The sequence below is a fragment of the Plectrocnemia conspersa genome, unplaced genomic scaffold (assembly GCF_051122295.1).
Source record: "Plectrocnemia conspersa isolate PC_06_02 unplaced genomic scaffold, ASM5112229v1 ptg000004l, whole genome shotgun sequence".
Lineage (NCBI taxonomy): Eukaryota > Metazoa > Arthropoda > Insecta > Trichoptera > Polycentropodidae > Plectrocnemia > Plectrocnemia conspersa.
In genome coordinates, this window is record NW_028277168.1 from 1,529,022 (window position 1) to 1,548,570 (window position 19,549).

Sequence of the window (19,549 nt, forward strand, 5' to 3'; positions counted from 1 at the left end):
TCAATTTTAACAACTTCCTTGATAGAAGCGTATTCTGCATATATACATTTTTTCGATACGCTCATACCTACTTTGACCATCCCAGCACTTGGCATGACTTGGGGCGGAAACAGAAATGCTACTATATGTTGATTGTTACTTAAAAATAAATAAAAAAATTGCTGTCATAATTTAAACAGCTGAAGATTTGGCAATGCTATAAACCAAGTAATCTGACCGTCAGCAATTTTATTTGTAATGATGTATAGACAACTACTGTCTTTTGTTAGGTCGATTTAAGAGATAAAAATTCAAATGGTCCTAATCCATCTAAAGATACAATTGGCACATGCACTTGTATAATAAATGTGTTAAAGTTGCAAATAGTTATAATACTAAGTAATTTTACAATGCTTTTAAGCAATAAATTTTAGTCCCGATACTCATAAATAATTGAATTGAGTTAAGAAAAAACATTTTTTTTAAATACTTCTTTTTTAGATTGTTATATAACATATTTATTTTAATACCTCTCCCACTGCCCATGCAGTGGGTCCTGACATTTTCGTCTTGATATTTTCCCGTTTACTTCATACTTTAAAAATACGTTAAAAAGTTCACGAGAGTAAATTCCGTTCTATGTCTTTATTTACGCGATATTTTCTTGGACGTATCTGGAGGAATGAGTGTATGTTACAGTAAATATGTATTATTAAAAAAAAACACATTTTTACTGACATTACTATAAAATCATACTGGAATACATTTTCACCGATAGATATATATTTCTACTACTGAAAATATAATTTCACTGACAGATGCTAGTGAAATTATATACTTTTATTTGAAAAGCTAAAAACGTCCATATGCGTGCTTTTATGTAATAAATTAAAGTACCTAGTCCAAATTATTGAAGTCAATTTATTATCAGAATAGTGCTTGATTTCGATAAAAATATATTTTTATTTTTCCAAATAAATATGAAATAATAAATAAATACAGCCTAAAGAAAAATATCACCTCTTATCAGACCTAAACCAAACTTATCTTGACATAATGAAAGTTACTAGAAACTAACTATATTTTTTTACCTTTCATTAGGTTAGGTTTGGGTTTGAACAGAAAATAAACGTTTCGCAACTATAAAATAGAGTTGCATTTGGGCGACATATTATTTGTTAAGGCCAAAATGTTCCAATCGTACGCAATAATTTATAATATAATTTCACTTAAGAAAATTAATTTGCGCAATAATAATTTCACAGATATTGTTCAGTGAAATTATTAATCAATAAATTGCTACATTTTCTCTGAACTAGTTAGAGAAATTGTATTTCTACTATACATATATCTACTTAATGCTAAAAAATCAATCAAATATTAGAATTATTTATATACATAATAAATTGTAAAATATATCTAAGTACATATGTATTTTTATACTGAAAGGGTGATAGCTCAAAACCCTACAGCTTATTAATTCTTTTAAAACAAATACACGCAAAATTCGCATTATCGCTGAAACATGGCTGAATTAGAGAAAATAAAGAGCTTATAATTATTATATTTTTTTAAAGCCTAATAATTTTCAATTCTAATATCCACAGATACTTTACTTTACAGAAAATATATGGATTCTGCATGATTTATTGGACGGTCATCAACACATGCGGATTGCTTTAATAAAAACAAGAACTAAAGTTCTACCATTTAATAATTATATATGAAAAATATGTTTCTTTATTCGAATGTAAGAAGACAAAACCAATCTATTATCGATTAAAAGGAAGTCTATCTATTATCGATTAAAAGGAAGTTCCTGCAACAAAATCCATACGAATTCACAAAAAATTAGTTAGATTCTTAAAGGGTTGTACATTTTGAGTTATTAAAATGTAACAAAATTGACAGTGTATAAAGTGTACAAATAGATAGTAAAGCTACGCAGAGTATTAATCGAGAAGCATCTACATCTAATAGTAAAATGATCCAAGATGATTTTGCAACACGACAACACCCGCGAGATTAATTCAAAAAAAGTTTTGATTCGCCCTCTTTATTCGCTAGATTTACGACTACCATTTTTTCGATCGAAACAATATTTTTTATAGAATAAAATAATCAATTCATAAAAGAAAGAAAAACTGGGTCTGAATAAAAATAAAATAATTTTACTGAAATGAGAGTAATAATTTATTTAAAAGATGATAAGAAGGCTTAACAAAATATTTTGATAAATAGTATAAAAATTTATTTAAACATTTGGATAAAGTTATTACCATATTTTCCAATTTTTAAGCTAATTAATAAATATTTTCGCTCACATTCCTAACAAAAAATAAAACTGCTTCTTCGGATTAATTGATTTGCTTTCGATTTCGAGACTACAGTGTTAATTTAATCGTCTTATTAATTTATCTACGCTGAATAATTTCTCAATATCGTAGTTATTATAATCTTAGTAACCATCTAATGAATACTATATGTTTATGTAAATGATTTTCAACTACCTTAAGTGACTTTCAACAGACATTATAAGCTCGAAAATAACATGCTGTAGATTATTTATAATTATTTATATTTTTGTAATTATGTTATAATTAATTATTATTAATTTAAAAAATGCTTATAGTTTTTTTAAACATACTACATTTTTTAGATTGTTATATAACATATTTATTTTAAGAATAATATAATACACTTTTGATTAGTATGAAAAATCAATTATAGCAATTCATAATAAAACTTTAATCTATTCGTTTTTTTATTTATAGCAATTTTCTATTTAATTCCTGTATGGTTTTTAATTAGTGAAATAACTCGTCAGTCTATTTTATTTTATTTTAAAAGCATTTGCATCTCTTGACATCCAAAACAAAACTAATTCTATTGTAGTTTAGAACTTTCGTTAAGTCCAGTTCAAAATACAAACTAAGCCAACTCATCTCTCAGGGGAAAAAAGAGCAAGAATATGTACAAACAGACATCGCATCTCACATATTGCTCGATAATTTATCTGCATTTCGATATTACGCAGTGTCGCAGTGTGAACGCTCGGTAACGAGCGTTCACACTGCGACAGCGCCGAATCGTTGATTTCCCAGGGTTCAAATTCGCTCTCGGCGGCCCTGGATATGTGTGTCTAGGAAAGATTTATAAATCGCAGGCAATTTATGTAAATCCAGGAGATTAATTATTTAGTAATAAAAAAATTAAATCAATAATTTATTTTTTATATAAATGAGCTACTACTGATTTTTACAAACAAGATATATTTGTAAGGTTTGCCACTAAAGATTTTTTTAATATTTATATAATATGTTCATTTACGCTAAACTATATTCAGAAATCACGGTCAGTAATCAATAGATAAAATTCAGTCCATGCAATTCCATTTTTTTTCAATTATAAAATTAAAAAATATGTTTTTCCTAATACAAATCATGTTAGAAAAACTATTGCTAAATAATTTTCTTTAGTGTAAGAATATCAGGGGTTGAAAATTATATATTTTATAATAATCACAACATAATATAAAGCTATATTAAAAGATGTAAAAATAGGTGTGATTCGTGCGCGCATTATAAATTCTCTCCGACGAAAAAAATCCGCTGTCGTATTTTTTTCTTCTTAATACATTCCTATTTAAACACAAATTCCTATTTAAATGTAAATGAAATTTATATAAATTCTTATTTAAAAAGACATAAAATATTTATTATGTCGTATCCGAGCAGCTTTGCGACCGGTGTTACGTAGCAATGTGTCGAAAAGAAATAAATAGACGAATAAAAATATTTTAACGGCGCTGATGAAGAAAAAAGCAATTTTAATCAACGTATCATATACTATTTGGGACTAAAAATATATATAAAAGGCACCTGCTGTGATGTATACTCGTTACAAATTTAATTAGCGTGAAAAATATGTTTACATATCTTATTGAAAAACGTTAACTATCCCTGGTTTTCTAGCGTATATTTTGCAACATCACAATAATCGCGTTTGTTAAAAACATATTCCGGGTCTGTATTCAATTACGCTTTGCGCAATTTGCTCTCTTACCGCTGTTTAATCTTTGAAGAAGATGAAGATATTATACAATAGGAAAAACATTAAATAATAAATGATTGTATTGTTATGTGATTTAAATATTGCATTATACAACTACAAAAATATTGGATTATAAAATATTAATTAAAAATTATAATTAATTTAATCATATAACGGCCATTTTGTAATTTTTTTAAATAGCACTGGAAATAAAATAAGAACCATATACTTTTATTAAGTAAGGATATGAAATATGTTTGCCACAAAGATATTTATTGTATATTCAAAATCAAACGAATGATCATTTATTAATATTTTATTTATGTTTATCTTAGTTTTTGTCTCATTTTTGCGAGAAAAAAATAGCTAAGCAAATTAATTTAATTTATACATTAATTATAACATAAATTTAATCAGATAATGTAGCATAAAAATATTATGAGGTGTAATACCAACGATGAGTATTATAAAATTGATTTTGAAAATAAATTATATGATATAATGACAGCAGTATATTTTTCGCGATCACCCATAATCGTTTCGACAAAATCATTCGTTAAACACTCGATAAAACTAATTAATTTATGTAACATAAAGCAAAGACAAGGGTTTGTGATCAAATAAGCCCAGAATTACGCATGTCATAGAAGGATGACATCATGAATATTACAGATTTTATTTATCACCTATATTTGCCAAAAAGTTAAATAAAATCTGTATAAGAAAATATCAAAAATTCTGTTTCCGCCCCGAATCATTGATATTGATTAGAGGATTAATGACTATAATGAATGTTGGACTTCCCGCAATTTTCAAGAAATAAAAAAATTATAGACTAGAAAACTACTTCACTAAATCACTTCTGATTTATAATGAACAAAAGTTTAATTGAACTCGCACCAAGCGGAGTTAAGCTGAATCGACCGAAAATAAAAAAAAAACAGATTTTCATCACCCACTTTTTTTATGGAAAACTATTTCCAATATAATTTGTAAAGAAGCAAAGTGCATATATGTTTTAAGTTTCACCAAAATATTAATGTAGCTTGTGCAAAATTATTTAAGAAAATACATAAGATTTTAACCAATATTATTGACTAATATCAAAGAATGAGAATATTTTTTTTTATTTAAATGATTATTTTTTGCTATTTTTACATTGCTACTTATAATATTAAAAATGCTATTTATAAAATAATAAATGCTACTTATAAAAATAAGAATTGCTATTTTAATTATACTATTCGTAATTAAAAAAAAAATTTGTAAGTAATTAACTACCCATATGGTTCATATTTTATGCAAAATATATATATACTATATTATAAATATAAAATGCCTAAAACATTTCCGCACAATATATTTTTTTGAACAAAAAGTTTTTTGCTCACTTCTCCGTCGACCATCATGGCTCATCTATCGCCCATTAAATTCTCCGGCATTGCCCAGCGACATTTGTCTTTATTGCTCATTTTGATAACCTATGAATTAAACGATAACATTCGGAAAGTACGGAAAAAATAAGCAAGTATTTATATAAAATATTGCACAAATTATATATTTGCTAATTGCACCAAATCACTAAGATAAAAAAATGATTAAAAAAATCGCAAATTATAATCAAGACCCTAAAATAAAGCTCTAATTAATCAAAAATATAAAATGTAGCATTTTTAAATAATTAGTTATATTAGCTAAATAAATTATTAATAATAAAAAAAATATTTTTTAATATTTCACCTTTTTTATAAATACATATAATACAAGATAAAATATGAGAACTTATAGAGAAAAATAAATCTAAGGATGTAATTAAACATATATGTATGTTTAGTAATAAAAATAAGCTTTTTTAAAAGGTTCAAGTGCGAAATGCTCAAGTTTTCATCCAATATAAACGGTTGATCGCGAATTTAATGGACAAATTAATTTTAAACGCTTCAGGTTCATCATTTGAACCATTTTTATATTTACCATTAAAGGGCTTAGATTATGCTATTTAATAATAATAAAAATGCTAATTCGATACGTAGTACAGCGTTTTAACTGTCTAAGATATCTAAATTTTTCTTTTTCGTTAAAATGGGACACTACCGTGATAAACCTTTCAACAGCTTTAGTTATAAAGTACGTGAAATAACCCAGAAAGTATCAAAAATATCCATCGCCTTGAGAAAATACAACGCGTGCATTCGGATTTGCCTTCAAAACGGCCGTTGCTACCCTAGCTTCTGTAATTTGTCGTCCCATTAAAAATGCATCTCGCATTAATATAAATATGGGAGCGCGTGCAACCATGAATCGCCTCAAACTCGCTTTACTCTCGCTTCACATCTCCCTCAAACACTTCCTCAAATAAATATTCCAAGAGTCTTCTTCTATTGACATTCATACTTAAGGCATTCATACTTTGAGAGCTCTCCAACTTGAACTTTAATCAAGAGAAGGCCTGCCATCGAATATCGCAACGCTGCCGCTTCTCTCTTCGTATCCCTTGGTCCGACTCAATGTCTTAAATCCAAAGCAGAAACGCCTAAAGCCTACAGAAGCGCCCACGGAATACATTGTCCATCAAATAATAATAAACTTTGTGCTTACAAGAAGCCTTCTGACCTGAAGGTCCGGACAAACAACGTTTTACTGCAACTTTAACACTTATACCATCACATAAATGCCAAAATAACACTTAGAGCCTATACAAAAACTAGCCAAGATACATTTTAAGCTTTCTATAAAGTATATAGCAACTAAAAAAGAAAGGCAATGAATATCAACGATAATATATGAGTACTTTTAAAATATTTTAGTATGATTTTTGATGTGTTTTTACTCTCGTCATGAGTATTAGATATTTATCATTCAAGTGATTAAGTATGTCTACGTGTATGTCACGTTATTAAAAATATTTAATAGCCATTTATTTTAATCAAAGAATGTGGATCTTCACGTGCCTCGCCTCAAACCCGTCTCGCGTTTGGACCTAAACTTTTCCAAACTTCCAAAAGTGAAAGCCGGATCCTGATGCAAAATGCCCAACGCCCACGACCTCATCGTAACAGTAACTACGCGTTTTCAAGATGACAACGCGGAATTTCCGCCTCACCGAAGATGACAAAAGGCGACTAAATGTGCTCATTTGAATAAAACAATATCCTGGTATAATACAGATGAGAGTCAATCAAGGGCATGTATGTTTACAAGGCTGATCCTGACACAAAGGTATCAAAGAGAACGATGCCTTTTGATTTTAATGTTAATCAAATTGGTTATTTATGTATAGTGCACCGAGTGAGTTATGTGAACTATTTTAAAGCTCACTTACCATATAAATCGATTGGACATGTTTTACGTTGAAAAACAATTCCAAGAAAATTAATCCCATTATTTTATGATTGTTTATGGGCTTCGCATTAATGTAAAGTTAAGTAACCAGCATGATATAGCGATGATATAAGCAATTGCAAATAAATTTCAGTACTTTATTGTGGTTAAACGTAAAATAATTATTTTTTAACCATAATTCCGATCTGAACATTTTTAAGGATTGATTAACTAAAGCTATGCTAAAAACCTATAAAAATGATCTGAAATTAATTTATTTTAATATGGTAAAAACACGACAAATCCTTAATATTAATACAAAAACTTCTCTTAAAATATGCCAAACCATAGCCCACAAAAGTAATATTTTTATTATAATTATTATACATCTTGACAGGTTTTTATAAGACGCCATGATGGCTATTACACAAACAATAATTATAGCTTGTATTTAGCAAGCTCGTTAAAAATTGGATTGCTCATGCAAGAGAAGCGCTTTCAAGCGCTAACGGACAAGAAGAAGGGACGCGATCGCGACTCTCTATGGCACTCTATAGCTCACAGCCGAAATTTACAGGTACGAGCCTTGACGGGTTTCTGACACCACTCCTTAGCAAATTTAAAAATTGTTTTGGTAATGCAATGAATTGTATCTCAACGCTCCTAGAAAAATCACTAGGATAGAAACATGGAAACGACCCGTACTTCTTCTTGTGGATCTCAAAGAAAAATATTTTAATGCAGTTAATGGGCACAATAGCCGTTTTAAACATGCATATTTCAGATATTGTTTATGCTATAGAAAAAAGAAACATTACTTATCATTAAAACAATGTCATTCAAAGAAGAATATTCTTTAAAATATTTATGAATAAAATAATATTATTGTACATACATATAAGAACCTTAAATTGAATTGAAATAATATATACAAATTAATAAAAATTTCAAGACATTTAATTTTTTTTTATTAACAAACGGCAAAATTCGTTATACCGGGAATTTCATTATTTCGGTATTTGTTACATAGAGATTTCACTGTATAACAATCAATAATTTTGCTCTCCCAGACACGTTGCAAAAATAAAAACACTGGGGCGCTTATGGGATTCGAACATCGTGTTAGTACATACATATGTATGTATACAAAAATATATATAAATAAAATATTATATTTTATTTTATTAACCCTATTTTGCACAAGCTTTTTGGAATTATATAATCTAAATATCGCTGTACTACATAATGATAATAAATATATGTACGAAAAAATGTTGTTTTCCTTTGAAGCAAATGCTCTACGGCCCATAAAAATGTATCTGATTTTTTTATTAATTTTATTAATTCAAAGTACCGTAAGAAATTTCGGCAATCAAAGGGTTAAATATGTCATTATTATTATCATCTATTATCTGTTCTTATAAAATGATACTATGAATATTTTTTAGATTTTTTCATTAATTAAATATAGCTTTATGTATAGCAATGTATACCAATATATTTAAATGGATAATAAAGAAGACTTCTATGTACTTTCTATTGGTATATTACTATACATATATTATAATAATATTTTATCTGTCTTTTAAAATAAGCTTTTATTGATGCTCTTGGATAAAACGATAAAAAAAGACTCAAGAATACAAAAATAGAATGCGGCAAGAGTTAAATTGCAAAATTGACATTACGACAAGTGTGAATTCCGACCTTCAGAAGAATCTGCGCTTTTGGCATTTAAAAGGAGTAAAAATTCATCAACGACGAAAAATGCATTCGACTTATTTTATTTTATTCTTTGTTGTATTGTCTTAATATTTCTCGCACGTATTTTTTTAGAATCAAATGGAAGTAAACAAAAAAAAAGAGAAGCTTATTGACCTTCATCGCAGAATGTGTTCTGCGTCGCAAATTTAATGCTATTAATTTAATGCAACTATGTCTTGCATGAACTTCCAATATCATTACGTGACTTTAGCAAAGTAATATATAATAAATACTAATAGTTTTAATTTCTAACAAACCAAAAACAATCATTATATACTCCATTGCACAAACATTCCATGTATGTACTATTTATAGTTACATAATCACGTAATGAATTATTATCATGTAGTGAATCATGTTATTGCATATTTTATGAATAATTAATTATTTAATAAATTGTTTAATTACTTATAAATAATAATAAAACGATTACTAGTTGATTAATGGACACAAATCATACTAAATATAATTAATAACATATTCTGTTTACGTCAGTACCTTTATTTATTTATCATTTGCGGTCATTTCATTCATTATTTTCAGAAAATTGTGACCTATGGAAAATTGTGGTTAATATTTTTTTTTATAAAAAAGCATATTTATTGTATTAACAATCATCGGAATATCCTAATTATTAAAATTGCTACATTATATATTATTTTTATATGAATCATTACTTGTTCTTTAATCTTTCTTCTTATATAAACTATTGTTTTTTTTATATACTCCCAAATATTTAAAAATGTTACGTAAGATATTCCTTAAAATCATAATAAAGGCTATGTAATCAAATTATGATACAACTCGAAATTACTCAATATGTTCAACATCAATCAAAAGCTGCAATTTATTTTCACCTAATTTTTAATTATTCAATCCCTAATTTTTAATCAATCCCTAATTTTTAATTATAGAATCCCTCTTTATCTAATCAATATCTAATAGTAAAATTAGCAATCTTTATCAAATTAAAACAAGCTTTGACTTTAAGATATTTTATAGCACATACTATCTGCTATAGGCTATACTATTTTATAATATTTTAAGAAGAAGCTACAATTTTATACTTGGTTGAGTTTCTCATAGCAACTATAAAGAAATATAATCAGAATTCATACTGACTTAAAAGATTCAATTTGAAGAGTTTTACTTCCAAAATATGATATGGTATTAATTTTTCACATCTTACTTATCACATTTTAAAATAAAAAAAATATACAAATATTTAATTTACCGAGGATAGTTAAAACCGGTTTACTGGTTTTTAATTTGTAAAAAAAACTATCTATATATTAAGTGAAATATTATATCATTTTTTTAATATTAATAAAATGATATATTAGACTACCCTAATGCGTTACGATGGTCAAAAGAAGCAATATAAATTATTAATAATACAAAAAAAAAAAGTAAGATGAAAAAAATAAATGTATATTTGCAGACAGACTTAAAATAAATATTATTAATATTGCTCTAAAGAGATGAACAATTTATTTGGAAAGTCTGCAGATGCACAATATAAACTCTGAAATATGAGTAATTTTGGTAATTTCGGCAAATACAAAGTGGTTTTATTTTAATTTTTTTGGTTTACTGCTTATTAATTGGAGTTAAGAACATAAATTTTACAAAACAAAAAGGGCTGCATATAATGCAGCGTTATATTGAATATAAAAAATAGTTTTTGTGTTTTTAAAACTAAAAAAAAATATTTCACTACATATATTATATTAACGAATATATCTGCAAATGAGTTTTTGCCTTTAAACATTACGATTTTTGGCTTAAAACTTAAATGTCTTAGAACTGTTTTGGTATAAATAATTGCGAATGACAAACTTTTTCCAAATTAAACTGGAAAATCATTATTGGCCAATGGTATAATAATTCTCAAATTAAAAAAAAACGCGAAATCTCGTTCTAGTTATGCTTCTGTTGTCTATCTAATAATTGTAAATAATCTCACAAAGTATCAATCTAGTAAATATAATTGTTTTTTTATAACTAGTGTGAGGGCGTAATCTGTATATATCGCACCACTGTCACCACTGATGACATCTGTCCCTATCTACCCGCAACGACAACTCTTACGAGCGACGTCATTCCGAGACGTTCGGTCTCCGCATCGACGCCGTATCGTCTGGTAGCGCACGAACCTCACCTGAGGCAGAGGCTCCGCACCTGGGGGGCCCCTCCCCGCACCCCTCCTGCCCCCGCGGAACCCGTTTGAGTGCCCAACCACCTGGTCGATCTTACGTAAATTCGTACGTACTCGTCGCGGGTATTTGAACGTGCGGAGAGAGACGAGACCGTCGAGGAGCACGCGCGCGCGGCGTGTCACACTTCTAGACGCGAAAGGGTTAACAGAGCGACACACGCACCGGCTAAACGCGGCCGCTCTGCTGTGTGTGCCGAGTGAGCTGCTGCGGCCAACCTGTTTGGTCGGATTCTTCGGCCGATTCGAGCTGCGGTGGAAAAATGTCAAAGCGGACGAGCGAAATCCGACCGGTGGGCGGCTTAACCCTCCGACGGATCCGAAGGGCGGATTTTCCGCCGAAAGGACAAGGGACACGGCACTCAAAGAAACCTTGAGCGATAACAATATTCAATTTAGTTAGCATTTTCAAAGACTGCGAATCAAAATCCACATGTCCCATAAAAAAAATGCGTTAAAACAGATACCGGGGAGCCGTTAAACCAGAGAGAAATTTTAATGAATATGAACCTTACTTTAACACCTATCTATGTTGCGTTGGCTAGTGGTACATTCTAAATACATCCCCCTCCCTTCCTCCCACATCACCATCACCGGATACTGTAACAAATTTTATCCTTCGAAATTAATACTCAAAAATTGGTGTTATTTACAGATTTAAAAAATGATTTTAATTTAATCTTTATCAAATAAATCAATTACGGTATTATCGATAACTACTACATGGATAATCGTCAACAATATATTGTTTATGATTCGCAATTTTCGACATGCTCTGGATGAGTTTTGGTCCTGATAAAGTATCAAAGTATAAAGCATATTCGCACTTATGTGGAAATGGATATTTTTCTAACAAGCATTTCTTAGTATCACTAGATTTCATTAACATATGTGTATGTAATTTAATAACGTTATCGAAACGTAAACGCTTGTGCGTTTACATCTCGTTCACTGTTTTGGAACTACCTTTATCGAGATCAATCTAACTACAGAAATATATATCTTTCATATTCCATACATCGATGTTTCAATAAATTGAATATATTTAACTCTTTGCTTGCCAAAATCTAATATATCGGTTTCTGATACTTCGGCTAGAATTGACTGATCAAACGTCATTATTAAATAAAAAATCGGATAATTTTTAATGGGTATCTGTTTCAGGAAAAAAATGTTTTAATATGTATTATTTATATCCTGATCCCAAAAATCTCAGTAACCAAAAGGTAAATACAATTTTAACACATAACACACCATTGTTATTTTTTTTAATTATTTTTGAAAATTTGTTAGTTTTTCATCTGAAAATTTTGACAACGCAATAAAATTGTCTGAAAAAACACAATTTTTTGTACCGTTCTGGTGACAGGTTTTGTTAGGAAGCGTATTAAAATAAACACTTGAAACTAGTGCACAGCCGATTGCGATCGGATCCTGAAACACTTATAAGTAAGTGTTAAAATATTACTTTAGTACAAGTGTCATAATGAGCATTTATTTGTTACGTTGTGGGTTATATCTATCTATATGCAGCTAAATTTTGGGGATCATAGTTTGAGAAGCATTTAAACGGATTTTTTGAACAATGACAAAATTTTTCAGTTATTTTAACATACATAGATGATCCATTACACAGGTAAAAAACTGTATTTCTCCGATGCAAAAAATACTCATTATATTATATTTTTTATTTCACTTTTGATTTCATCCTAATTTGAACGAAATTTTTATTTGGTAAATGTATGGTACCGGAAGGTAATGAATTAGATGTTAGTCGCTGCATATATTTTATATACATGTCGTCAAAAGACGCTTGCCCACTACCGCTACGCTTCAAGTTTGCCAACCGTATAAGCCTCCACAGTACTCCCTCTCTAGCAAGTAAGTATTGAAAAAATCGGTTTATAATAAGAGGCGGAGTTCTTATTTTATTTTTTCTAGCGTACTTCACAGCTCAAAATATATATATTGTTAAACCATACAAAGCAAAATTTTAAAACACATTCAGAAAATTGTGTTAATTGTATATTTTGTACACAAAATTTACATAAATTTATTATGAAGAAGAACTTCGATTAGTAACGGAATAAATAAACTAAAAAAATATATATAATTAAATAATCTCTATTTCCTAAAATATTTTTTTATATAATTTTATTCACGTGATTCCGCATGAGTAAGAAATAACTCCTGCGGTTACAATTTGCTACATTAAAATTACAAATATTAATGTATACATAATAAGTACACTAAAAATTATGTATGATTAAATTTTAAAATAACAAATAAAAAAAATCTGAAGCATAGTGAAAGGAAAACAAAGATAATGATACAATATATGTATTATTTATTGCCTTTATCTTATAAAATTAAAATTGCATGAATTAGTAAAAAATGTTTTTTAATTTCTGTGCAATTATTTCTAATTGATTTTGATAAATCATTAAAGGTTTTAAATGCAATAAATTTATTAAGGAATTTGTGCTATGCTACACAGGAAATGCTTGAAGTATGTGCAAATCATCGGCAGATCTAATTTCATAATTATCTAGCTGTTTTAAGTATTTATAATCGATTTTCTCTCTAGCATTTCTTGGTTACCATTATTAGTTCATATTTTGGTAGAATACTTATGGGCAAAATTTCAGTGTTCATATGTATGTCTTTCGTGTGAGACGATAACAAAAAAAATGTAGCATATGCAATTAATTATCTAAATAAAGTTCGGTTTGTCTATAATATGTTAAGCTAAAAAACTTATTTAAAAGATATATTTTTGTACAACATAAAATTTATGGATATTGAAAGTCTAATATACAATATGTACAAATTTTTAACAAAAAAATTGATTTTTGAGATGAGAATTCACAAAATACGTATTTTCGAGATATCTCGCGCATAACCGGGAAGAGCCTTAATAAAGCAAGTGAGATTCAGAATACTTTCTTTAATTATGTAAAACATGTTTAATTCGAGTGTTACAATAATGTATTAACTACCATTCGTGCGGTCTCGTTTCCTATGGAAACATTGATCGAACACACCGTAAATTTCATCATTGAGAGCGGTAAGGGTTGCATTCACGTTATCGCACTCATGCATTTGCATAATCAATTTTTCAATCTTTAGGGCTCTGTGGGTCATTACAGTCTTTATCGCGCTTCGCGCTCATAATCTCGCGCTACCTGCTCGCAAGTGGACAAAAAAGTGAATCATGCGATTGAGGCAACGATCTTGACTGACACATCTAAAGGCGAGAATGTACTTCTTCTAAAATCTATTATATTGGATTCTAAATTTTCAATAAACTAATTTCACAGACAATTGTTAAATGTATTGACCAAATACTGGACCAAAAAGAAGCCACGTGTTAATAAGATATTTTTTAAACTCTTGAATTTAGGGATGTGCCGACAGAAAAAAAAACATATTTATTCCCCGGGAAAAACGAGGTTTTTGGGTGAGAATAAATGGCGATGGAAAAATTTGGAGATTAAAAAAATATAAAAAACAAATTGACACATTTTTATATACAAATAATACTGTCAAGATTATTGTATTGGCCCTTGGGTTAATTTGGGTGATCACAGAGTTTTGTCGAAATATGTAAATTGATTTTATATAACTTTACTGTTGTTACATCTCTTTATAAAATAAACATATTTTTTCCTATAAATTTCCAGTTTCAGGTATTATTTAATTTACCGAAACTGTGTAATGAATATTCAATCAATTAAATCATATTTTAATTAAAATTAGCTAAATAATGTCAAATAAATAAGAAATTAAAAATTATCCTGATCCATAATATGTAGAGGACTATTAACTATTTGAAAAAAAAAATCCATTCGTATTAAAATAACATTGCTTAAAAAAAATGTTTTGACAACTAAATAGTTTTGTATAAAAAAATGTTTTAAAATAATTTAAGATTTGCCCAAAAATAAATCAAGGAGTGCAATTGCTACAATTTATTGTTCTATAATATTAATATTTTTTGTAGACATAAATATTATCTTGTGCAATAATGATATCTTCTTCAATAACAATAATAATAAAAAACAACTTGACATTCGCTCTAATCTAAAATATGCTGTTACTTAATTTCTATCGAAATACTCTCAATATAATTTAGCGCAACACGTGCCGAAAACTTAATCTCATCTTTAGCATATTCAATAGATCAACTTTTGATTTTATTTGAGAACGACGCGTAATTGATGTTTTTTGAAAAACTTTTCCATAGAGAAGCGTTCACGAATTATAACCTGTTTGATCGCATTCTTTCGGCAGTAACATACTTTTTTAAGTTTTAAAATACAATAATTGCATCTTTGCCTCTCGATTACAGATAATATGAGATTTGGATTCGTAGTATTTTGACATCATCACATTTTTGCCAAAAATATATCAGATGCTGAAATTATAACGATTGAGGTCGAATTTAAAATTAATTATTTTAGTTTTGTATTAACAATTATTTTAGCTATACAAATAATAATAATGCCAGATTTAGACCATAATTTTATAAATAAATCTTTGTGGCAAAAAATTGTATTATATATTAATCCTAGAGAAATGATACATATAGTACAATACGTGTCACACTTAGCTGAAAAAAACAGCTTTAAAAAATGCATTTGCTTGCAAAAAATAATTACATTATTATATCAAAACAACATCAAAAAAGTATGTTTTCTATTAAAAAAAAATATATAAGGTATGGCATAATACTTAATTAGTCAAATTTACTATGCTTCATGTTCTCTAAAATATAATTACAAAAATGCAATATGATTCATTATGTTTTTAATACGAAAGTCTTGAACAATTGAATTTCACATCACAGATATACACTTAGCTACGAAAATATCGCTAAGTTCAATAAAATCAATTTTGTTTTTTAAGTTTAACCCTTAAAATGTAACTTTTTATATTTACTGTCAAACTAACATTGCTTAAACTTGTATACTATTACTTCTGGTGTAACCTTTTCCGAATCGTTTGATCACAATAATGTGCCATTTCTACGATTTAGTTGAAATTACATAGTCATATTGTAATTACTGCATCGAATTGATGGAACGAGCGCAGTCGGATCTCGACCGAGCGCAAAGGGTTAAAAGTTCCCAATTTCCGGGTCGGGACTCGGCTCCATAAATTACGTACGAGCGAGAGCTTTCTAAAAAAGAAGCGATCAGTGAAAGCATTCTAGTCGTTTCGCCGTCCGAATCGAACGTACCTACGGTGCGACGATCCCGGGCGCCGCCGATCCGGGGGTAGCACAATTTTTGTCGATCGTCGAAGAATCAAAAAAAAAACTTTTTCACTAGTCGGCCTAATCGAAACTGTGTCCGGCCATAGCACTGGCTACTGAGGGGTCGCAGGTCGCGACCCAGGGCTGCGCTGGCGACCGCCTGCGCGGGCGGCGGACCTGTACTGGGCGCGCGCTCACCTGCCCCACCACACCTGCCCACCCCACCGAGCCGGCCCTGCTTTCGCACACACATACACACCGCGCACGGTACTTGTTGCGCTCGCACTTGTTACGTCGGAGGACCGACATTTTTCGTTTCAGTTTCAGGCCTTGTTAACCGGGGATGTCATTTCAGATTTTTCCGGGGGGGGGGTGAAAGTTGGCTTTTTTTTAATATTAGCATTTCATTAAGAATCATAGTATTTCATTAAATGACATGCATTTTTCAGGCTAAATTACCCTCTCCCTTTAAATATCATCCACGTCAAAATTGGCTCGGTTATTTAGCGTTCATATTAAGACTTTTTATTACAATTAGTGAGAATCAAATGAAGCATATCTAAACCGAATTTTGATCAATAGGAGAGCGCAAAAAACAACTATCCCTTCTCAGAAGTTAAAAATCCACTTCAAAAGCAATAAAATCGTGCCGTCGCCGTCGCAGTGGGAACGCTCGTTACCGAGCGTTCCCACTGCGACGGCGCCGACACGATTTTATTGCTTTTGACGTGAATTTTTGCCTTCTGAGAAGTGATAGTTGTTTTTTACGCTCTCCTGTTGACCAAAATTTGGTTTGAATATCCTTTGACCAATACTCTTACATCATAAATCCGTAGTAATATCGATAAGGATATCTGTGACGGCAACGGCACGATTTTATTGCTTTTGACGTGGATTTTGTGGAGGTTCATTTTTAAAACTCGCGCTTTAATTACCGTTTAATTACAAAGGACGATCATTCATCAATAGGGAGAAAGTAGACAACATAATGTAAAAGATAAGACCACACGAAAACCCTCGTTACGTATAGAAAAAAAGAGTTCCACATAAATAGCACGCAATTATTTTCCGATCCATTGAAAGAATATATCACCGGAAAACAAAAAACACCGTACAGCCACAATATTCCCGTTGCACAATTCGACCTCGGAAAGGATCGAGACCACCGATTGACAATCACGTTTAGATCATATCTAATCAAGCCCTCACCAACGCGCGGTTGTACTAATCAAGCGCGATCAAGATTTAGGGGAGTATACACACAGAGCAATAACATTTTACGTCTATCTGGATTGAAAATAAATAAACTAGTCTCAAACCGATAATCCCACGCAAAAAGGTAAACGACATCTTACTTTTAATATTATATCTCGGATTATTTCATAATAAAATCCGGGATGATGAATATTGCACGTTGCAAGGGAGACGTTATCGTGAAAAAACATAAGTTTTGTAAAATAAATATGACACCTGCATGAGAACCAAAAACCGCGGGAAGCAGGACGATATTGCACAATAATATTTACGGAAGTCCACTATATAAGGGGTTAGAGTTTCCATACAAAAACACATCATTCTCGCCATCGAGATAGGAGCAAGCAACTTTACAGAACTCCACTGTACACGAGAAGCGTCCACGTCCAAGAGAACCATCCAGCATAGCAGAAGACGAGCCAATACCGACCCTTTTGGAACGCAAGCCGAACTTAATAGTAAATTTATAACGAAACTTTGTACTATTAAGTAGCTAATAAAAAACCTACAAAGCTAATGTCTCTTTCTAGAGAGGTATACATATTTCGTCGTTTGAAGAAACGAGTGCAACAATTGGCTGGATGGTTGTGCTTTGTCAGAAAGCTTGTCAGAAACTATATAAGGGGTTAGAGTTTCCATACAAAAACACATCATTCTCGCCATCGAGATAGGAGCAAGCAACTTTACAGAACTCCACTGTACACGAGAAGCGTCCACGTCCAAGAGAACCATCCAGCATAGCAGAAGACGAGCCAATACCGACCCTTTTGGAACGCAAGCCGAACTTAATAGTAAATTTATAACGAAACTTTGTACTATTAAGTAGCTAATAAAAAACCTACAAAGCTAATGTCTCTTTCTAGAGAGGTATACATATTTCGTCGTTTGAAGAAACGAGTGCAACAATTGGCTGGATGGTTGTGCTTTGTCAGAAAGCTTTGCAGCTTATCACCCATTTATAAATCGGGGTGAGCATTTCCACAACTTTGGAAAACGGGAGGACCTCAAAATTAAATTAAATATAACCCGAAGAAGGTCCAAAATATTAGACTTGCATCCTTTCAAAATATAGTTGGGGTAAAAGCTGGTTCTGAAGAAAAACCGGACTTCAGATTTCTAAATCCGTATTCCATATCAACCAAACTAAATATTTTGATTGATAATAATCTATGTTATCAATGAACACTGTGTCTCATTGTAATTAGAAGTAAAATCCGAATGTAACCAAGCGTCATGGTATACGATTTTAATATATGATTAAAACATACATTTTGTGTCTGGCAGTATATGAAACGAATCTCTTCTTATCACAGAAGAAATATCCACAGCCGCATCTCGTACAATGAAAATATGCTTGATGTTCTCTATAAAAATATATATAATATTCAGATAATGCCATATAATAAATTATTATTAAATAAATATTATAAATACCTATAACCAAACTGCCGATAGGTATAGTCTTTGTTGAATCTGCCGAGTGGAGAGGGAGAGGGAAAAAATTCCCAGGGCCCGTTCTCCTTCGGGGGCCCAACTCTGAAAAAATCATAGCAAGAATATATGTACAAAAAAAGTTAAAACCTATGTACTGATGTATTTCAAGTATATGTTCCTTCAGTCCTTTTTATAAGGAGCGGAACATTGCCTTCAAAAGCACCCACTATCTAGGTATATTCACAGTACATTCACAATAAACAATATTATTC

General features: G+C 30.2%; 1 protein-coding gene across 4 annotated transcripts in view; it reads right to left on the reverse strand.

Annotated features, from left to right (window-relative positions):
- dpp (decapentaplegic morphogen) overlaps positions 1–16,773 on the reverse strand; it is a 72,266-nt gene extending 55,493 nt beyond the window's left edge. For 3 of the 4 annotated variants that reach the window (XM_088184635.1, XM_088184632.1, XM_088184634.1), the window contains exon 1: positions 16,575–16,773. The gene's annotated coding sequence lies outside the window, so the exon portion shown is untranslated. Of the gene's footprint in view, positions 1–11,847; positions 11,933–16,574 lie in introns of those variants that run through there. The other variant, XM_088184633.1, reaches the window with a different exon arrangement.
- Between the last annotated feature and the right edge of the window lie 2,776 nt (positions 16,774–19,549).